Source organism: Lepisosteus oculatus (assembly GCF_040954835.1).
Source record: "Lepisosteus oculatus isolate fLepOcu1 chromosome 22 unlocalized genomic scaffold, fLepOcu1.hap2 SUPER_22_unloc_1, whole genome shotgun sequence".
Classification (NCBI taxonomy): Eukaryota; Metazoa; Chordata; class Actinopteri; order Semionotiformes; family Lepisosteidae; genus Lepisosteus; species Lepisosteus oculatus.
In genome coordinates this window covers 752,616-776,136 of record NW_027167649.1, presented here as the reverse complement: position 1 = coordinate 776,136, position 23,521 = coordinate 752,616, and the positions used below count along the sequence as shown (strand labels likewise).

Genomic DNA, 23,521 nt, shown 5'->3' with positions numbered 1-23,521 from the left:
CTGGAGCTCCTGGGTCACATTCACGCAGACCTGTTTTTTCAGGACAAACTACGACTGAATGGCGTAGACCTGAAAATAAAACTCATGCGCAACAGAGATGCTTTCTGCTTAATGAACGTCGGAGAACACAAACTGAGCGTATTCTCTGCATCTTTGTCTCTGAAAAGAGTCAGAGTGTCACCCAGGGTCAGACTGGGACACGCCGAAGCACTCCTGATGGCCAACGCTAAATACCCCAAAGACCGCGTACAGATGAAAGTTTTCAGTCTGCCTGCAGGGAGCCGTGTGTGTAACCAAGAAAACCTCTTTCTCGGGCAGTTACCCAAAGTGGTAATTCTGGGGTTTGTGGGCAATGCGGCATTCAGCAGCAGTTTTACACAAAACCCCTTCAATTTTAAACACTACATCGTTAACTTTCTGGCTCTCTACGCGGACGGTGAACAAATCCCCACTACCAACCAGACTTCCAGAATGGACATTGCGTCTGTGAATATTTTAATCTGGTGGAAACATCCGGGAAGCGTCTGAAAGACAAACCACTTCTGGTGGACTGCGAGGAGTACGCCCGCGGTTACACATTGTTCGCTTTCAACCTCAGCCCGACAACGAGTGCACAGGGCATTATTCACTTATCAAAATGGGTCATCTGAGAGCTGAAATACGCTTCGCGCTACCGCTACCCACTACAGTTAACATGGTTGTGTATGCGCTGTTCGACAACATGATAGAGCTTGATATGAGACGTCAAGTCATTTACGACTTCAGCTAAAAAGCATGGGAGGCCACACAACCTGCACATAAAGATGAACACCAAACAGCTGGAAGACATTCTAACCCGAGACCGCTACACCCGAGACAGTTTTCTAGGTGTGTTCCCCAGTGATGCCCTACCGCGTGAGAGACTGGCGCGGCGCCCGCTGAGTTTAATAGTTAATACTCACCCACACGACCGCCCCAGTGAACACTGGCTTGCTATTTACTTACCCAATGACGAGGGAGCAGAATTTTCGACTCCTACGGATTTTCACCCAAAGCCTTTCTTTCCCAACAACATTATTGATTTCTTAAACAGAAATGCTAATTCCATATTTTACAACAACAGACAATTGCAAGATTCTTTTGCGGTGACCTGCAGTCTACATTGCGTCTTTTTTTCTCTACCATAGATGTAAAGGCTTATCTTTTAGAAACATTTTAGAACTTTATTCTACGAATGCAATCCAGAATGACCGCATGGTGGAAATGTTTCTGAAAAACCGACGCTGTGTGAGACGGAGACCCCTGTACCCTTTTAAGCCATTTGAAAATAAGAATGTTCAATTATGCGGGTGTTTACGACAATTTAAAACGTCATAAATGTTAATTGACCGTCTAAAATAAAACTGAAATCGAACCATTTAATTGTCAATGTGGTTATTACTTAAAAAAGAACACAAAACATGAATTAAAATCAATACAATATTTTTATTATACATTCACGGTTATAGTGAATTTTATTACAAACATTTTTAACTATGTTGCTCGCGCTTTTTCATATACATTTCAAGTCATTTATCACAAACGCACCATGTGAGTCTAGGTATTAATGATCGTCTCCTTTCAGCGGTTATCTTAGAGACCGGGTCGACCGTCGACAACTCTACCGGTTGTTTTAAAGTTTTGACCGATGCTGCACACCCCAGCGGGGTATCCTTGAGTTTTTCAAGTAGCTCTCGGTTACCAGCGTTGGCTAGCAAGGTGCCCGGCACGTTGATTTCTGCCATAGCCTCCATGAACAGATCCCAACCTTTTGGCTTCTTACCGACCGCAACTGCTTGCTGCTGCGTGAGAGCCCTCAACGGGTGCCCCCTTGTACACAAATTCCCCTTTTTCATTCCAGGCTATTAATGGTTCATTGCGGGCCATGGTCTTTAAGAATATCTCGGCATTTCTCCGGAACCGCCGAGACACGCTGTCCAAAATATACCCAAAGTCAGCGTCGCTTGATGACGGCGGTTGTGCTAACGTGTGTGATAGCTCGGTGGGTGCATTTTCCGGTAGCACAACGGTTAAAGTCCCCTTTTCGGAAGTCTCCTGGCGTACTAATGTCAAATACCGTTGTAACACCTGGCTGTACAATTTCACTTTTCATATTCGGCCAGATGTGAGTTCTGAAGAATGTCTCTCATTTCATCATCCAACCGACGGGTTGTTATTTTTCTTACATCGCTTTCAAGCCCAGACCACTCTCGGAGTCGATCGAGCTGTTTCTGAGGTACCAGGTACATTTTTTCAGCGTACTCCATTATTGACTTTGTAGAAGCCCCATAATCAATGGTACTGCAATACTCAACAGGGTCCCGATAAAACCGCTGGACTGGTTCACCAAGAGTCTCTTTCTTTTAAGAGAAAGACCCTTTCGACTCAACGTCTTTATAAGCTTATGCTTTCTCTTCAGGGTCCCAAACTGCTTAGCAGATAACGGTATGTTCCCTTTCAAGGTATTCAAGGCGATTTCAGCTATGGCCTGTACAAGATCATTTGTAGCCCTGCAGAGAATAGCTTTCCACTGATTGGGGGTGGCTTTTACCAGAAAATTTAAGAGAGTCAGGTTTCTCCGAATGTGTGAAAACATGACGACGCCCTGAACGTGTTTTTTCGACTGAGTCTGTGGTTGCGAGATCACCGACTTTTAGATTATTTTATTTTAATACATAAGCCATGGGTACATCTGGGGGGAAAAGACCTGTTCGCAATCTGGAGTCATCTGGGGTGTCGGCATTTAAATCCACCAACAAGTAACCGAAAGGTTTTTTTAGTAGCGTCCTCGAACGCTTCAGAAAAAAATGTGGCTTTACCGGGGTACGTCTGCCGGGACAGGGTTGTAATCTGTAGTTTATCTCTAGGGTTTTTAAACAGCACCATGTACTTTGTATTTAACGCTATGGTTCTACTTTTCCGGCCTTCACAAAACACAGTTTGGACGATATACATGATGCTGAGGCTTTGGTGGTGTACTGTACGTACAGTATTTGGTAAAAGCTTTTTCTATCTCATTATTTTCACACTCAGACTCCATCAAATCATCAACTATAATCAAATTTACTCTACCCGGCGGCAGTAGCTGGTCGTCGGAAAACGACGTCGGTAGTCCTTCTATAAACTGAATGTATGGAAATTTCACAAGCAACTCAGCGTATAGAGGTTGTCAGCAGCTGTAACACCAGACTATGTTTTTGGGTTTACGAGTCGTAACGGTATCACCGTTCTCCAAGAGTTGTTTTATAAAATAACTTTTACCGCAATTTGAGGGTCCGGACAAAATGCATGAAAAAGGGTGTTTTAACCTGACATCCATCGTGTTAATATCTGTAGGGCAACAATGACTAATTTTCTTGCAGCACCCGCTTGTCGTACACCACCTTCTGGGTTTTCTTTAAGGTCCGGGTCTCAATGCGCCAATCCTTTTTAACACGCGCGATCATCGGCTGTTGAATAGAAATGTTTAAATTCCCGGCACTCTGCATAAGGGTTAAAGCCATAGTCAAAAACCAAGTCCCGCAGACTCTCAAAGTTAACTTTTTCACAATTGTTCACATTGAGCGTAATGCCTTTCACCTTTAAACAGGCTTAACACAAACTCGGTCATGTGTTGTCCAGCATCGATTTCGCTGGTCAGCTCACCCAAATAGTCACCCAGCCCCGGATTCCACTCACCCTCCCGGCTCACAAAGATAACGGAATCTGTGTCGTGGTACAGACAGCGGCCTTGCAAAGCATTTAGCAGATTGTATAACTCCAAGCGGGCATAGGCAGTTGTAAAGCTAGCAATGAAAATGTTAGTGTTTGAATGGCCTGCATAGTGGTGTTTAGTGGGTTTCCACATAACACAGGCTGTGTTTTCATCGATAAACTCGCAGGCTGACACCTCATGATATGGCGTAAATAAGTACCTGAACAATTCATCGGTGTTTCTCACAATGGTGGTCTGTGGTAAATTGTCTCTTTTGCCCATACTTGCCCCACAAACTGTTCAAAGCAATTTTTGAAAGCTGTCTTTTGGCCGGATTCTTTTTAATGTTGCCGGGGTCCAGCTGGACACCCTCTTTTCATAATATTCGCTGCTATATCTATGTTGTTTTGCGACATCTGGAAACCCGAAGCTTCCCGTTTCCCTTTCAGATGCATTTTGATGTAGTCAGAAAAAAGATCGTGTGAAATGCCAAATTTAGTAAATTGTACACACTATACTCCAGATCTAAGGCCATCTGTAATTCAGGGGTGCACCAGACACCAGTCAAGGCGCGATCTTCATCACTGTGCTCGCAGGGAGTGGTCTGTTTTGTTTCAGCACACGTACAACACAGTGTGAAAAACAGTTTTTTGTCAAATTTGGTTGGAAGAACTGGAAAGTACAAACGTCTGGGTGGGTAAACTTTCACCTTCGCTAAGCCGAAATACCATTTTAAATCTCCAAAGTTGTTATATATTATTCGGGGGTGCCCCAGTGGGTATTTTTTAGTTTTGTTCACAAATGGATACAGACTGGTGAAATCATAGTAATGATTTTTTTCACCGGGCTGCGCTGTGTAATGCAAACAAATAGCATTTGTTCTCCCCCCAAAAAGCAAATCACGTGGTTGCAGAGGCTCTGGTAACTGCGCAGCTGTTAGAAATTTACCCAAGTCTCCATTTTCAACAAGCATGTCTCTGAACTCGTGCTCCCACAAAACTTGCACGTTAAAACCTCTCATTTTTAGAAAATTAATTTTCACCATCGTCTTTCTGTACAACCAACCAAAAGTAGTGTTTGTTCGCGGATTAAACTCGTTTTCACAATAACAAACACTACCACCGTGAAAAAAGCAACCGTTGAACTCAAAGGCTGTCTCACCGGCCATGGTTAACACGTGTTGGATTTTAATGGGCTCTGTGTGTTTGATGTACATAAGCCACTGAATGCTGGGTGTAGAAAATCGTTTTTGCTGGCGGTGGTAATTGTCATGGGGTAGCAACGCTATCGTCTCTTCCTGTAAAAACATAAGTCTGAACATGGCCATGCAGACACTAGCGATGGTCACAAACTGAAAGGGGTCGATGCACACAACGCAGGCGGCCCCTGACTCACTCACGCGTGTCTGTCTGGTCATATTCATGACCTCGTCCCGAAACCTGACACAGCCTTCTCTTAGACTTGCCACATCCAAATGGCAGTAACGTTTCAACTCTCTCTAAGTTAAACACACTTCCCTTGCAATCTTCATACCAAACCAAAAACTCGGCTTTTTTGCTCGGCAGAAGTGTTCATCAAGTGTGGAAAATGACCCTTACCCCCGGGGAACCCCATGGCTGCCGGCAGTTTGCTTAATTTCATAGGTAGAAAGTTTAGAGAATCGATAAATCTGATGTTCAGAGCTTTTACGGTCATACACATTATCTTACCACCCTGATTTAATTAGTTCAATGTCCATCTTTTCATCTAACAACTGTCTGATTACTAGGTAATTGTCATATCCCTTGCCATTGTGCGATATGAACGTATATCGATAAATTGACACACAAAATCCTTAAGACAAGTTTCACCATAAAATTCCCAGCTTCGTTTATTGTTAATATGAAGGGCGTGGACGTAATTTGGTATGTGTGTTCCCGTTTCTTGCATGCATTCAAAGTCTAAAAAGATGTACATGTTTGAAATTTTGGGGTTGTCCAAAGGCGGTATGTAGCACAAATGTGTGTGAGGGGTGTCGATCACATTGTTACAACGCGTGCACAGTTTCTCTTTACATTTGTGACTTGCGAGGTTATAAACCCCACATTTCTCACAAAAGACCCTGCGCTCATACTTACTAACACCCGTCGCCGCATTCTGAAAGTGTCTCGCCAAACACTGAGTGCTACGACAAAAGACCTTACAGACCGGGCAATTCTGAATTTCTGCATCAATTTCGCAACACTGGGGATCTAAACAGGTTTCACAAGCTTTAACACAGGCTTGTGCATTCTTGTGGCTATACGCCGCATGGCAGTTAGTGCAAAAATACGCTGCCCCCACTAAAGCTTTAATATTTAAAACCCTTTAAAAATGCTCTTCATGCAGTAGAACAAAAAGTATTTTAGAATTTGGTGGTGTGGGCCCCGTTGAAAAATATTTCCAATCACCCTGGTCGTGGTCATGACCACCTTTAAATGTTTTTCAAAAGCAGTAATGTCTGACAAACAAATTTTCCGATTCTCTGGAAAACCCAACTCTTTGTGCATTCGTTTAGCGCCCTGTAACATTTTCCCATCAGTACAACCTTCATTCCACAAACCGTACACACTCCCGGCGAAACACAGATTACCCCCCATGTAATGTAAAGTCGATAAGGTGCGCTTTTTTCCGAGCAATTACCCGGCTGTACAGAACGGATTTAAATCTTCGGCGGGCACCCCCCTGCATATTCCGAACTATCGTCGCCACTAATCGGAGGCTGTCATCGGTGAGAACTTCTGTGTAGCTCTGTAGGAGGTCTGAGATGTGGCTTAAAAAATCGGCAGCATTTAATTCTCCGGGGTGTCTCCTGCGTGAGAACAAGGGTTTGTTAAAACCACCCGCAGTCGAACGCAGCTGTACAAAATCATTTGCCCCAATGTTTGGAGAAAGTTCATCCAATATTCTCTGGACTGCACCATGCACAGTGTCCATAGCCTGTACATACAAGGCTATTCTGTTGAGATTAACAAAACGAAATTTAGTCATTTATCCCGGTGGGTCTTCGCCAATGAACCATGAAATAGCATTATCAGGTAATGAAATCCAGAGGTTAGAGCGGCATCCTCTTTAGAAAATACGTCTAAGAGGCTAGCACCGTAAACCTGGATCGGTTTTGGAAACACTAAATGTACACTTGCTAAAGAGGCTCTTAGATTCTCTAAACCCCGCTTTTTATCCACCTCATTAGTGCCCTCCTTTGATACTAGCTGTGCAATATACCGCACTGAGTCTCCCAAATCACTAAGCACCAAGTCTCTAATTGCGTTATTATTTCGCTCCAAAGGCTTGACACGTTTGGTTTTGGGCAGAGTAGTAACAGCCGTCTTCGATGCAGTCACCACCTTAGGGTGCGACGTTTCCCCCACATTTGTTTCGCCGCTCGTCGATACAGCTGCTGTGTGAATAAATAAGACTTTTTAATACCATGCCAATGCTCCATATCTCAAAATCAGAAAACTACACTGTGATAAAAATAAAAGACTTTTCAACACAACAATCAATGAAATCTAAATGGTCAAAATCAGAAAACTACGATAACTATGATAAAAAAGCCACACGTGGTGCATCCTTACACAAAGGGCTGCGGGTGAATGGAACAAGTTACCCAGACATGTTGTTACACCGGTTTCCTTTAAGACTGTGGTGGCGCTACTGGGTCAAGTGGCATGGTTAACGGCATATAGACCCATGGCACAGACCAGTCGCTTTTAACTTTAAAAGCTAAGCAGTTTTAAAATAAGGCTTTTTAACACTCCCAAACAGAAAACAACGTGAACTAGGATCTTTTAACGAATTGACATTCTAACAAAAGAAGTAACGGTTACCGTAAGTGGATCATAACACATCTTGACCACGCTTAAATTATATTAACCTTTGGTTGTTGATTTCAGTCGTTTTGAGCTTGATGACCCTTTTAACGTGTTAGCGCGGCGTCGCAGTTTATTTTTTGAAGGTTAGGGTTCTGCACGGAGAGGGAAAATACCATTAGTGAAAGAACTCAACACTGCAAATTACCAAAAAATAGAAAAACGGTGGTAATTTTTATTATAGACACGTTTTAACTGGGCATGCTAAAATAATGTGTTATATAGTACCCACCTCTTCGTCCAGGCGATCTGATAATATGCTCCGCACCCTCTGGTATGACGTGAACATCTGCATGTGTCTCCACAATGTTTTGCAGTGGTATTGTAAACCCCAAATGAGGTTTTTTTTAAATGTGTAGCGACTTGTCCCTTCGTCCGTGTCTGTGGAATAGACTCATGCGTGTATTGGTGTGGAGAAAGTACTCCTGTGTCTTTAAGACTCACATGGTCGTAAAGCGTTATTCAAAACATTGTCGTAATTACTCACCAGTGTTGGGCTGCGCCGTAACTGGTCTTTTTACAGCTGTGGTTTTTGGGGCTAATGGAAATGAATGGATACACACAGTCACGACCACATTATGGAACAACTCCCTGGTAATTCCATTATAATAATTCAATATTGCCTAGTATACAAATATTATACAACGTTTTGCAACTATTGCTAACATGAGACATGCACCGTGACGTAATTTTCTCACAATAAGCCAGATATACATACAGCTGAAATTCGTGGAGTCCTCGTCTTCGTCTATCAAATCGAACAGTGTTAAGTCTGTAAATAAACTATCTTCAGACTGTTGTACAGTAATTGATCGGCATGATCCATTCTGAAGAGTTAGGCGATAACGCGAGACTGTAAGAATTGGAATCCAGCCAAATCTTTGCCTGTTACACCGCTGGTACTTATACCCCAAACCGATAAACATTCTCTTCTAAGAAACACACATGCCCCCCCATAAAACCATTAATCTTAGGTATCATTGGGCGTGCACGTACTGGTTTGTAGAAATTATTTTAAGAAACATTTTAGAAAACGTTTTAGACTGTTATAATGTTAAAATCTATATTATTTTAAGACATACAACGGTGTCTAAATTTCACAGCGGTTAAAATGTGGTGAAAATGTGCCTCGGTGTCTGTGTTTGATTCGCCAACAGACCGCTAAGAATATTATTAAGCAAAATGTTTTTATTAACGGTATAGCTATAAGAAAATGTATCTATTCTTTATATCGACGTGTTCACAAACCAAGCTTGACGTTTTGAGGTTTTACTTTTCGCGATGCGATGTTAAGAATATTTTTGCATTAAATACATGTGGTGATTATAAATTAGAAACCGTTACATGAATATAAAATGTTTATTAACTTTCCCTGAGGTCAATTTTAGCCCCCCCCCACTCTGCATTCCAGAGCTTTTAAGTACTGTGACCCCCCCCCTCCACCACCGCACGTCTCCAAAATATCTCTAATACGTGATTTTAAAACTTTAAGATCAATCCGTTAAAGTATAAAGAACAACACCCCATCATTTGTTGCCTGTCAATACCTTAAAGACTTTTACGCTTGCGGTGTGTGGAAATTTATTTCAAACTTTCGAAAAAAGCTGTCGCGAATGTGTTATTACATTATTTTAAAAACTTTAAGGCCAACCCCGCGTGTTTTAAAATTTCTTTTCTGGGCAAACATATAATTTGTGTTTGCGTTGTGTGTTAATACTTTTAAAGTTTAAAACTTATAAACTGATATGTGAATACTTTTCGCTCTTGATAAAACAATGGCGGGGGGGGGGGGGGTCGTTCTAAAGCAACACAACCAATTGAAAAATGTAGGCGTGGTTACACCATTGGCGCATATTCTTAAACGCTCCGGCTTGACAGGGTCGCAGTGCGTCCCTGGAGCTGTCAGACACCGCCTGTTGTTGGGAGCTTCTTTGTGTGGAGAAACATCGGGGTCCGCTGCTCTACAAAGTGAAGAGGTATGCGGCTAAAATATTTTTTCTGGTCGTGGAATTGTTGTATCGGCGCTTAGTGTATGTCATTTTAAGACTTGGTCTTCTTTTTAGCAAAAGCCAACCCCGCCCTCTGCCCCATGTGACAGCGGCGGGCGTGTGAGTTCAGATGGGGTACCAGATATTGAAGAACTGCCGGGTGTTAGTGATGATACCTCGCTACAAATGGTAAATATTAACGAAAAACCTTAGCTCAAAAGTGCGTTAAATGCTCGATATTTTAGGTACAAAGCATGTCTATTTTGTTAAGCCTTCCTTTTCTTTTTCCTTTAATAGAATAAAGAGGAGGTCGACGGTCAATCTTCAGACTACCAGCACAACTGAATGTTTCGTGTCTATGCTTGTGTGTTCGGCCAAATGTTAATAAAGCTGATGCCTAACCAGGTTTAGCTAACGATGTCCCTAATGAGCCTGATGTTATGGCCCAGATTGTGAAAGCAGTAGTTAATTGCATCTTCTAACACTGTTTAAAGGGGCTCCTGGTTGATGACTGCCTGGCATGTTTGATTGACCATCCCGGTCAGCGGGGTCACACATGCCTGTCTGTCGGCTACACAGATGGGTTTGAAGATGTGACGTTTGCTGCTTTAGAAATTTATAAGTCTCTCAGTTTAGCCCGAATTTTTTTCCGAAGGGCATGTTATCGCAATGTGGGCATTAACACTTCACCAGTGGATTATCCTTTCTGGTTTGAAATAAAGTGTCAGTTTTATACATTTTTCCTTACTGTCTATGGGATCATTGTTTGGGGATGTAAATGTAAGACATATTATCAAACTTTGGTCTTCTGCTTTATTAAATTTATTGGAGTGTATTGAATAGACCTTCAATGGTGATGTGCCTTTCTGGGAAGGTGGTTCTGCCACAGACATGGTATGGAGCCTTCATGATTTGATGTGGTAAGGTGGAAACGATTGCTCTTATGTTGCCCAAGTACCAGTTGATAATTGATTCCCACCATGCATTCTGATAGACTGGGAAGTGAAGATGCCTTGCAGGTGTTCTGTATCAAAACACTACAGATTTTCTCTTAAATCAGATCAGCTTTTATTATTTTGAGTGTAGAACTACTCAGACAGCATTCAAATGCTACTTCAGCTTTCTGGCCTATTATCCTTTGTAAACACAAATTCTACACAGCACAGGGGGGAGGAAAAACCTCATTTAACTGCAAGAAAACCTCCGGGAGTTCACGGCTTGGGAGTCCAATTTTGGATCATAGATGTTTTGTGAGAAGTTCTCTAATATTAGATTCTATGTTGACTTTACCTGGTTCAGCATCTACTGGTAATTTTGGAAATCTGAATAGCTTTAGATCCCAGAAGGGTTTTGAAAGTCTTGTGTATTGTTACAGGTAATGGTGTCCATTTCTTTGTCACTGATTGCAAGCTATTCAAAGACTAAATAATGAAACCAGGCCATGCATTTTGTCAATCTTGAAAAATAGGGGACACTTATTTTAGGAAGTGCAGGGCTGATGCTGAGCTTAACAGTGCGGTAATTGGGCATTGCATGAAGGCTCTGAATCTCTGCTTTCAAATGCTCTTGGTTTAAACCTTGTAATATGCACCATTTTGGAGATATTAATGAAATATGCCATCCATTTTGTCAATATTCAAAAACATTGGCCACGCATTTTTATGGATGCAGACATGATGCTGAGTTTAAAACTGGGGATAATAGACATTAAATGAAAGCTCTGATTCTCTGCTTTCACGTGCATTTAGTTTTAAGCTTGTAATATGCAGCAGGTCTCCAAGGTAAACAGCCTCTGGCATGTTAGAACAATGTAAGTAAAGGCAGTCAGCAAGTCAGATCCATAACTTTGGGATAAGGATTGGCTCTAAGGGCTGGGTCAGTCGGGTTGGGTTGGGAAGCAGGGCTGGGCCCGAGTCTCGGCTGGACGAGGCGCTGTGTGCCATGGCCACTCTCGCGCACCCCATTCGGAGCCCTCCCTCCCCTTCTCGCGGGAAAGCCGGGGTGCCAGGGGGTCAAGCCATCGTCCACGGCAGCGAATCTGGACACAGGCCGGGCCCGTCCCGTGGATTTCCCCATCTGCGGCACTGGGCCCAGAGGGGGGAGGGGAAGGCCGGCGGGCGGCCTTGGCCAGTGCTTAGCAGCCGGCTTAGAACTGGTGAGGACCAGGGGAATTCGACTGTTTAATTAAAACAAAGCATCGTGAAGGCCCACAGTGGGTGTCAACGCGATGTGCTCGTGTCTAGTGCTCTGAATGTCAAAGTGAAGAAATTCAATGAAGCGCAGCTAAACAGCAGGAGTAACTATGACTCTCTTAGACCCCTTGGGTAAGGGGCGGAGGCGTAGTGACCTCTACCTCCTCGCGGTCCTGCCGGTAACTACACTGCTCTGCAAGAGTACGTGGAGGCTAAATAAGGTCCAAATTGCTCTACCCCTCCAGTGGGCCCGCCAACCCACCAGGCAGTATTCATGGCGAAAATTCATAATGGAAATAAATGGAAATAATGAACCATACCGGATGGCATGTCACCCGGGTCAACAAGGCACCCTGAAAGGACCGAGGGCTGGGTCCTGTCCCAGTATCACAAAGCCTCCCACAAGAACAAGAAATGGAGAATTAAGACTGGTCTCTGTGAGTACACAGACGACATATGATGACTTAGCCCAGGTCATGTTTGATAAGAGTCTAATCATCCGCCACCCCGGAGAAATATCGCCTAAAATAGCTCAAGCTATTGTGATATATGGCTCTCAATACAAGACTGTAAAGCGAATTGATGAAGCCTTAGAGATTGAAAGCTTCATACAGGAGTGTGATCTCTCCCTGATGAGCATCCTGGAGGACTATGAGTGCGACTCAATAGGATATTATGATGATGAGTCCACAACCCCTCCACAGGAAGAAAACGTAAGCAACCCAGATATCGATGAGTCACTTGAAAAACCAGCCTTCCTAAGTGACTTAACAATAAAGATGCAGATACTAAATGATGACCAGACCTGTGCCATCTGCAAAGAGAAAATTGGAAGTCCAAGGATGGCACAACACAATGAGATATCTCTGGAATTCCAATGCTCCAATTGCAATAACCTCCACTCCATCCAATGTCATCTCCCCAAGTGCAAGGTGAAGACAGACAAATCCATCAAAGAAAATGAGGGCGAATGGAAGTGTAACATCTGCAACATAAACTTCCAAACCAAATCCGGCTTGTCACAACATAAGCGACATGCCCACCCAGATACCAGAAACAGTGAACGAATCCAGGAACTAAACAAAAACAAGAACAAAGATGCCAGCTAAATATGGACAGAGGAAGAATTAACTAAACTAAAGACACTGGAATTAAACTATAAAGGGGCCAAAAACATTAACCGGCTCATTGCCCAAGAGCTTGGTACAAAGAACAATAAACAAGTGGGTGAAAAAAGACCATCAAGACACAGAAAACCCCTTGAAATTCTATCATCAAACAATAAATCAAACCCACCATCATCCAGAATGATGACAGTTAAAACCCCAACATTTGCAAAAAGAACGGGCTCCAAACTCAAAAGACTCTCTAAAGACATTGTCAACAGAGAGGAAACCGATGCGACAGTGAAAGAAGCTATCTACACTGAAAGCAAAGACCCAGAAACCATCAAACAATTACATGAAACCGCCTCTGAAAAACTACTGCAGACCCTAAAACCTGAAACAACAGATATAAGCAACAAGAAACAAAAACCCAACAAACATAAAAGGGGAAAGAATGGTCATGGACAAAAAAGAGGGCGAGAAAAAGAAGACTATATAAATATCACCAGTCTCTATATAACAAGAACAAATCAAAGCTGGCTTCCCTAATCCTTGATGGAACTGAAAATCCATCTTGCAAAATTGATATCAAGGAAATTTTAAAAGAAATGGGAAGAACACACAGCATTTTCAAACTTAAATAACTTCATATCAAAAGGGAGAGCTGACAATGAAGTCTTTGAATCGCTGATCAGCGAAGATGAAATTTAAGAGCAATAAAAAAGACCTCTGCGCCAGGTCCCGACAACATAGATTGGCACGTCATCCAAGATCTGGAAGGTGATGGAGTGACGCTATTCCAGCTGTTTAACCTATGGCTAATCACAGGGCACATCCCTAAAAAATTGAAACAGTGCAAAACAATCTTAATACCGAAGACCTCGGACGAGAAGAGTCTGGAAGACATTGGAAACTGGAGACCCATCACCATCAGGTCAATGCTCCTCAGACTCTTCTCTAGAATAATCACAAAACGCCTCAAAAGAGCTTGCCCAATAAACCAAAGACAACGAGGCTTCATCAAAGCTTCTGGCTGCTCAGAAAACCTAACAACCCTACAGTATATACTGGAAAATGCCAAGAAATCATGCAAACAAATTACAGTGGTGTTTATTGATATCGCTAAAGCATTTGAATCTGTGTCTCATGATCACATCTTCCAAGTATTGAGACAAAAAGAACTGGATAACCACATAATAGATCTAATAGAAGATTCATATCAAGGCTGTAAAACCACAATAAAAACCAAAAACCAGTCCTCACAAGAAATCTCCATTAAAGTAGGAGTTAAGGAAGGCAATCCCATGTCACCCATACTATTCAACCTTGCAATGGATCCCTTGATCAATGCCTTGGAGGAACTCGGATGCGGCTTCAAAACCGCAGCTGGAAACATCTCAATGCTGGCATTTGCGGACAACCTGGTCCTGCTGAGCAACAGCTGGGAGGGGATGAAAAGAAACATCAGCATCCTTGAAGAATTCTGCGCACAGACAGGTCTGATGGTTCAAGCCAAAAAATGCCACGGGTTCCCGATTTCACCCACCAAGGACTCATATGTCATTAACAACTGCGAGAACTGGTCAATAAATGGCAACAAACTCCATATGATAACTCCTACTGAGTCCGAAAAATACCTGGGACTCAAAATTAACCCGTGGTCAACAACAAAACTACCAGAAGCTTCTAATTTAATCCAAACATGGATTCATAAAATTGATAAAGCACCTCTGAAACCTTCACAGAAGGTAACTATCCTCAATATCCACACAATCACCAGACTGATTTATCAAATGGACCATGCGTATACCAATCAAACAACCCTCACACCCTCTATGGTATCATAAGAAAAGCAGTCAAAAGCTGGCTGCGTCTCCCTGAGTCCACATGCAATGGACTAATCTACTCCAGGACAAGAGATGGGGGACTGGGCATAATCAAGCTAGCCAACCTGATACCATCAATTCAAATCGGAAGACTGCAACGCATGGCAATGTCATCAGACTCCACTGTCAGATCGCTAATGCAAACCAATGAAATACAAGAAAAATTCCAGAAAATATGGATCCATGCTGGAGGTGAAGAAGATCAGACCCCACAGTTATCTGACCCTTCAACCTTAACAATTCCAACAGATGAAATAACATACCCAGATGGTTGGGAATCCAAAAACAAACAAAAACCAAAATACAAAACACCCTGCAACTGGCGTAAAGACGAATTTGAAAACTGGACAAAACTACCAGTCCAAGGAGCGGGGATCAACAACTTCCAAGATGACCCCGACAGCAATTCCTGGCTATCTCACAATATGGATTTCAGAGAGAGGCACTTCATTGCAGCCCTTCAACTACGAGCCAACGTATACCCCACCAGAGAATGCCTAAATACAGGCCAGAGAGGGCTCCCAACACTCTGCCGTAAATGCCAAGAGGTAACTGAAACCTGTTCCCACATACTCTGACAATGTCCAAGCGTACAAAACGCAAGGATTAAAAGGCACAACAAAATGTATGACATCCTAGCCGAAGAAGCTAAGTAGCATGATTGGGAGATCAGAAAAGAGCCACACTTCCGGCTCAAAGATACTAATGAGTTGAAGAAGACACTAATGTGGCTCTGTGGCTAAGGATCTGCGCCTGTGACTGGAAGGTTGCCGGTTCAAATCCCGCGGCCGGCAGAGGAATCCTACTCCGTTGGGCCCCTGAGCAAGGCCCTTAACCCCAACTGCTCCAGGGGCGCTGTACAATGGCTGACCCTGCGCTCTGACCCCAAGCTTCTCTCCCTGTCTGTGTGTCTGTGTCTCCATGGAGAAAAAGCTGGGGTATGCGAAAAGACAAATTCCTAATGCAAGAAATTGTATAGGGCTAATAAAGAAACATTACATTAATGAGTTGAGTTAGGTAAGGAGTGGAGACTTAGTGACCTCTACCTCCATGTGGTCCATGTGGTAACTCCACTGCTCTGCTTGAGTACGTGGAGGTCAAATGAGGTCTAAATGATCTTGCCCCTCCTGTGGGGCTGCCAACCCACTAGGTAGTACCCATGGCGAAACCTCAAAATGGAGAGTAATGTTAATGATGAACCATACCAGATGGCATCTCGCCCAGGCAAATAAGGTGCCCTGGAAGGACTTCGGGTTGGGTCCTGTTCCAGCAAAACCCTACAGGACCCCAGAGTTATCAGCAGGCTCTCCGGAAGAGAGTGACCCGGGCTGGACTATACAGAAAACATGCTCTGGATGCTCCTGTCCTGGCTAGGTTTAAACAGTACCTTATCCAGGACCTGCGTGTGGTAAACTGCTCTCAGGAGGAAGATATTTAAAACTGGGCAGAGACTCACAAAGTACATATTTTAAGTCATTAGCACAGAATTCACCCATGTGAGATTGTGTCAGCCCTAAAAATAAACCCTTGAAACTTTTTTTTAGATATGTAAGGTTTCCAGATTCCTATTTTTATGAATCAGTCTGAAGCACTCTTGATGTTTCTGAAGGACGTTTCAAAAGCGAGCAATTTTTTTTACCAACTGAAGATCATCTTCCAGAGCATCCTAAAGGACATTCAGCAAAAAAACAGCAAGGATGTCTCACAGGAAGTCATCAGAAAGAGGTATTTTCCATTTAGAACTCTGATTCCAGTTGGTTTCCGGTTCCAGTACATGACAGGAATTGATGTTGATGGTATTACTCCTTCTGCCACAGATACAGACAGCTGCAGAGTCCTGGGCCAAGCGCTAGTGACTGCTGGAAGGTGCTGAGGGCTGCAAAGAGAGATGTGGAGCGGAACTGGAGAAGACGCACACCTCTGAAGACATCACCATGCCTGAGCAGCTTCTTGTGCTGTACTACCTGCAGGCCATTCTCCATTCTCCAGCTGAAGCACCTGCATCACCTAAGAATATGACAGTAAGAATGACAGTCTTGCATATTTCAGTTGTTTGGTCCAATTCTAACAATAACACAATGATCTGACATTTATAAAGAGACAGAATAACAGTTCTGGTCAGGGCTCATCACTGTCATTTAGGTGGCGCTCCCGTTACTTAGGGCCTTTACAGGGAGACTGGACTGGAGGGAGGGGTGAGGGAGAAGATGCTCTCAGCTCTGTGTTCAGTCAAGCAGATTGAACACACTGGAGAGCGGAAGTGTGAGAGTGGAATTTGATCTCCACCCCAACTTCTCTTCAGTAACTCCATATGGAACAAGAGTTAATGAATGGCAAGCATCAGGTTCAAACAGCCTCAGTAGCACTAAATTGTAATGATTCATGATGACACCTCCTCATGATATATGTAAGCCCCTTCTCTCCTTCACATTCATCTTTTGCACCTCTCTTCCACACCATCCTCTACTTGTGAGTCCTCATTGGGATCCCAGCAGCCTTGTCCTACAGAAGCTTAGCACCCAGCCAAGTGGGTCAGACTGACTGACTTAAACACTCAACACTCTCCATATACTTAATTACTGGGTGCTGCTGTTGCTACTGTAAAATGATCATTGGCAGTTTTGAATCGGATATTATTTATTGAATTGCTTGTGATTTCAAGTCCAGTAATGGATGCAGAGAAAGAATTTTGTGTCACAAAGAGGGAAAAAACTGGCGAAAATAGCAGTGACAAAGCACACAACCTCCTCACAGCAGCTGCCATGCTTTGCCTGAATGAAGAAGAGGAACATGTAAGTCTAGTTACGCTGATATACTCTCTCCAGTTCATTGCCAACATCTGTCTTCGGCATTCAACAATAGTTGAAAAGTACAATAACTGCATTTTGTCTGTTTTTTCAGATGTTTCACCTTTACTTCACTAAAATACACTGTACTGCCACTGATAGCATCGGTGGAACAGAGACTGAAATTGTTTTCATTTCTTCTGTGGGGGAGCCAATTTATAATCCTTCCAACGACTTGCAAAGACTGCATGAGAAGTAAACTAAATCACAAAGTTGTTTTAATGTATTAATTGAACTGTCTGTGGCTTGGAAACAATAATATACTGTGTGTATGTGTTTGTTTTGTAGATACCATCTTCCACTCACCACCAGCCAGGCTGCCAGGAGGGCATTTGAGACGGCCACAGAGAGGCTCACAGATGCACAAGAGAGCATCGTGGCGGTTTATCTGGCCCACTCAGATGGTACTGCAGAGAAACACTAGAGCAGTAGTTCTCAAACTTTTTGGACCAAGTACCACCCCTAATCCAACCAAAGCATCCAAGTACCACCTACAAGTCATCATCTCATAGGAACCCTAGAAATTCTCAATGACCAACATGAACGCATGTGCACACACACTCACACATACATATAATAAATATTATAATAATAAACTTTGTTTGATATATTAAAATGTGGCTTCTCAAAGTGTTTTTCAGAAAAAAACCCAACAGCAAATAAAAATAAAAAAGCACAATTTCAGTGAGAGGGGTGAGCCTGTTTAGTCGAGCAAAGCAGACGTGAATTAATTTTTCGAGCCTTGATACAATTCACAACGGTCTTAACAGATTTTAAATCGTCAGGCATTTTCTTGACGACAAAGGTCTTGAGGTGGATGTTGCAATGAAACCATTAATTTTTGGAGCAACCTCTCTAATTCTGCAAGTACACCGCTGTGTCGGCTTGTCATTGCTCTAGCACCGTCTGTACAAACTCCGACACTTTTTATCCAGTCGATGCCATTCTCTTCGATAAATTCATTCAGAAGCTGAAATATGTGCTCTCCTGTAGTTCCTGTTGGTAGCAGCTTACAGAACAGAAAGTCCTCACGGGACGTACCCTCAAACTCGTATCTAACGTAAACGAGCAAATTGGCCAAATCTACTACAGACTCATCTAATTGCAGTGAAAAACATCTGCTCATCTTAAAGCGCTCTATCAATGTACTTTTAATATCTTCCGCCATTTCAATAATTCTATGAGTGACTGTGTCTTTCAGGGGGGGCAGCAGGTCGAGTTGTTTAGCAGCTTTTTCTCCACACATAAAATGTGTCAGCTCTTTTGCCAACGGTAAATAAGGTTCTTCAAAAATAGTTTGGGGCTTACCTGCTTTAGCAATGCGCAAGCTTGCATTTTTCTGCGTTTCCGTATTTATTATTTCATGCGCATGGGAGCGAAACACAGAGACACTTGGTGTATTTTTCTCAAATTAACCTAGAACAGTTCTTAAGTACTTTTCTGTTATCTATCACGCTTTCCTGTGCTCACAAGATTACCAGCATTCACAGCGCGTATTTCTATTCATTCCTGTGTTTTCAACATTGGCATTGTTCCAAAATCACGCAAATTCTCCTACCTCCCTATATGCTGGAGATGAGTTTTGTTTTAAATACAATTGGTCACTTACATTCATAGCATGCATTCCTATAAAGTGGTATAGAATTACATAGTATCTTTTGTGTCCACTGAAGTATTAGCATGCGCTGTATCGTAGTACGTAGGCTGCGTATTTGACACGTATTAAAACAGAAAATATGAAAACCCATCTCGATTTTTCAGGACACACAAAACAGTTCCAGGGTCATATGGCGTACCAGCTGGCGGCGCTCCACGTACTACTGCTGGTACGTGTACCAAAGTTTGAGAACCACTGCACTAGAGGATGCTGACACATGACAACATCTGCTTAGCCATTGAAGTCATTGAAGGTGTTGCAGAGGAGGGAGCTCAGTAAGTGTCACCATGTTCTGAATAAATGACAAAATATTCTTGTGTCAAAAACAGCGATTACTTCATGCTTTTGAAACATCAAGAGAGCAATCGCCACTCAGTGCTGCAGGATGCACATCTACTGTGTTACTGGAAGAGGAAACACCACTTTCAGTTCTTTTCAGCCAACATGTTACAGAGATTATTGTGATCTAATATTCGCTTTTACATCAGATCAACACCAACATCCACTGTGGCAGCTGCAGGATCTGGAAATCTGGAAGACAGATGATGCCACAGCCTTCCAGGAGCTGACACAGGAGTTTCCAGTGTCGTTAGATGCGCAGCTTTCCAGAAAGAAAGAGCGCCTGAGACTGACTGGAAGTCATGACTGACACAGTTACGACAGGTGGAGATCAGATCAGATCAGAGGAAGATGAGACTGCAGAACATTATTGGTAAGTTTACACATCAATTATTTTCACTGAGAAACAGACAAAGTGAATTTGGAATCAATTCTGAGGGTTTCTGTTCTGGTTTTCATTCCAGATCATTATGCTAGACGGTTACCAACAGAAGGCCAGGTGACCCGCTATTTTCAAAACATGGGCTGGACTGCAAATACACCAACAGCGTCTGAAGTGCTTGAGAAGTGGAAGCCCACACAGATGCACAACCAAATGAAAGGCAAATTAAAAAGATGGAAAGCGTCAAACCTGGAGAGGCCTGAGTATCACTGACGATCCAGAGGTGGTGTGTGAATACCATGGTGAGGTCATCGCAAAGACAGCTGCAGAAGCCCTAAAGGCACAGATGGCAGAGGGAGAGATGAGATGTCTGTTCTTTTTTGATGGACCTACACAAAAAATGTGCATTTATGTATGTGAAGAACATTGCACCTGTCACACGGAAAAGGAGATGATCGGAAGGCGGATAAATTCCTCTAAGAAAAAAGACAACATCAGGGCTGTTAGAGAGTCATTCAGGGTGAAGGACAGTCTCTGGAGTGGTTGGATAACTGACCAGTTCCAGAAAATACTTTGAACATACCTGTATATGTTGAACATATTTTCTTTTAACTATTAAAGATAGTGTCTTCTTGTGACTTGAAATCCATCTCAGTATTGCTTGTGTCATTGTTTTGAAGATGACATGTCTCGTTCTCCAACAGCTAGGACACCAGGAGGGGATAAGAGACAGTAGAAAAGTAGATAAATTAAGCTCAGAAGAGCATAGATTAGCCACCCCACTCAAATATTCCCAAGACAAAACACTACGCGACATCTGTCCAGCTCTTGTTCTTATTGAATGTTTTGGAATTAAGAGGTCTAATTGTCACCACTTTTGAAAATCTGTTGACTTTTTCAGAAGAGTGATCACTCACTCATAGTTTTCAAATTAGTTCATGATCAGTGGAGCAATGCAAAGAATCTTTTTCAGAGTAAGACATCAGCTTTTGGGTCAGTTTAAATTGAACAAACTCTCAAATCATTTTGAGATGATGTGTTACAGTAATTATTGATTTATGGAGTTATTGTTTACAGACAAAGGCGATATTCATTGTCAGAAGACGGATGATGGCCAAGCATTCCCAGAACGAACACTGGAGATTCCAGCAGCATTAGACGGGCAAACCGCTTGGGAAGAGACATCGCCTGAGACAGACTGGACTTCATGAACGACACCAAGAACAGAGCCTACAAGATGAGTCTAGATAACAATTCCTTAATCGTTTTAGTGAATGTTTCTGAAAAGGCTAAGGACTACAGCAATTGTTTTTGGACTACAGATATTTCAAAACTTCATTAAGAAGTTAGACATTTGATAAAAAGACATTTTAAATGGCTTATCTTTACAAGAATATTTTAGAACTTTGATTGCAGTTCAATAGATGCCGTAGACCTAATCCACAATGTCTGCATTTTATTTTAATTTTAGCCATAAACTGTTGTAAATAGTTTAATTGAAAAAAATATTAATTCAGAACACACAGTTGATTTTGAAATTGTGAGGCAATTATCAACTATAGTGGCTCGTATCTATGACTGAGCTGTGATTTCTGTTTAACAGAGACCTGTCTGTTACACAAAGGACATTTTTCACTTTAACAGGTGTCACTTCCCAGCAGAACAAGTGTCTGGAACAAGTGTCTCCAGATAATCAGTTAAGCATCCTAAAACAATTGTTGATTTTAATTTGACAAGATTGTCGTAATGTAAAAGCTATAGTAAAGTGTAAAGTATAGATTTGTTGAATTCTTTTGTTTTTGTCTTCAACACCATCATATGCAGATGTTTATGTTACTTTTTTGTAGCAGCTGCCTGCCAGTCAAGATGCCAGGAGGTACATGATGTGACCCACAAGTACGTAATGTTGCAGAGAAGAGCATTCAGTATGGGAAAAAGAAAACAAGACATTTATCTGTTAACACATCCAGAATTCAAAAGATGGGTGATGGGACAGCATTTCAAGACCAGGCACTAAAAGTTAAATTGAAGTTTTAGAAGTGATTCTTTGTGTTTGGCTTCAACACAATATGCTCACATTATTCATTTTTACATACTGCCTGATATTCATTACAGTCCGGGGTTCCCAGGAGTACACACGGCACAGCCAAAATGTGGCTAGCTGAAGTACAGCAGACCATAGGGTGAGATCTCTTGCCTACATTAATGTTTCTGCTCTGAAAAGCACTGGATAAAAGTATGTCACAGACTGCTGTTCAGCTGCTGATTTTGTGCAAAACATTGCAAATGAAAGATTGAAATATCAGCATTCTATGAATTTCAGACATGAGTATGTATGAGCTAGATTTGCAACGCATGTTTTAAAAACTGAAAAATTGTAATAGTGCATGTTGTAATGTAATGTAATTGTAATTGTAATGTTGTAATAGCTCATGTTGGGTTTATTTTGCTATACAAGATGCTCACAGGAGTAATCCCCTTTGATAGAGGTGATCATTTAGGTTTATTGGCATTTGTAAATAGTTCTGCTTTTCGTCTGAGTGTACCTCAAATTTATTAGAATGGAACTAACCGTATGCTCCCCACTATAATCACAGTTTTAGGCCATCCTCTTTTAAGGTAAGAAGACTATGTAGTACTTACATACTAGACAATTTTGAACACATCACAGACTTAGCACAGCGCATCCATGATGAAGGACAAAAATATCACGACTATAATCCTGATGATTAGGGAGTGGGAAAGTGGCTGTAGTCTGTGTTCGGAGCCTGGGGATGATCACTGGTACAATATTTCTTTATTGGCCTAATACTACTAATCATTTTTATTTTATGTATTCACTGTCTTAAAGCTGTATGCACAAAGGTAACTAACTCTGTTAGTTAGTCTCATTGTTTAGAACATAGTGGTGTGAAAATAAATATGTTCTAAAGGAGGGACTGAAGGAATGTTATAAAATTTATAAAAGCTAACAAAAACTGCTTGTCTTTTAGCTTCCGAAATGCTTATAACCCTAGCATATGGAAACATCAGTGGCAAAATACAGCTTATGTCTTAAATGTAGTAAAAAGGGAAATCAAATGTCTTGTTTTGCCAATGTAAGCAATAACAAAAGTCTTGGTGCAGGTGGATGCTGCACATTGGTGGTGGTGGAGGGGAGTCCCCATTACCTGTAAAGTGCTTTGAGTGGAGTGTCCAGAAAAGCACTATATAAGTGTAAGCAATTATTAATTATTATTATTATTAATAAGAAGTTGTTTTGCTGTACCCGATCTTGACTAAAAAACTAATGGTTCATTTTAGGGATTAGATAATCTATGTTAAAGGTTGGAAGTTTGTCTATCACTATGTATAAAAAGCACTGAGCAACGTCTTTTCGGAGAGACTTGCTTTTGCAAGCAGCTCTTCTGTGTGCACACGAATAAATAGCTTTTCTTTCACCAACATCATAATTCTGTCAATTTTCATTTTTCTACATAAGTGGACACTTATTTTATGGAGTGCAGGGCTGATGTTGAGCTGA

General features: G+C 42.1%; 2 long non-coding RNA genes across 8 annotated transcripts; one reads left to right on the top strand and one right to left on the bottom strand.

Annotated features, from left to right (window-relative positions):
- Nucleotides 1–1,517: 1,517 nt before the first annotated feature.
- Nucleotides 1,518–8,521, bottom strand: LOC107079739 (uncharacterized). Its single transcript, XR_011184074.1, has 4 exons — nt 8,321–8,521; nt 7,835–8,140; nt 7,608–7,697; nt 1,518–7,130 (listed from the first exon to the last, which is right to left on the bottom strand). It is a non-coding gene; the product is annotated as an uncharacterized lncRNA (long non-coding RNA).
- On the top strand, nt 7,418–23,444 carry LOC107079738 (uncharacterized). Of its 7 annotated transcripts, none has more exons than XR_011184069.1 (12): nt 8,106–8,196; nt 9,481–9,578; nt 9,666–9,779; nt 9,888–16,499; nt 16,592–16,795; nt 17,437–17,566; nt 17,676–17,815; nt 17,909–18,024; nt 19,382–19,552; nt 19,766–19,989; nt 20,081–20,300; nt 21,076–23,444. It is a non-coding gene; the product is annotated as an uncharacterized lncRNA (long non-coding RNA). The 7 variants fall into 7 exon arrangements; XR_011184072.1 differs by having other exon boundaries at nt 16,592–17,566; nt 21,076–21,694; nt 21,849–23,444; XR_011184071.1 differs by having other exon boundaries at nt 16,592–17,566; nt 21,076–21,694; nt 21,846–23,444.
- The last annotated feature ends 77 nt before the right edge of the window (nt 23,445–23,521 follow it).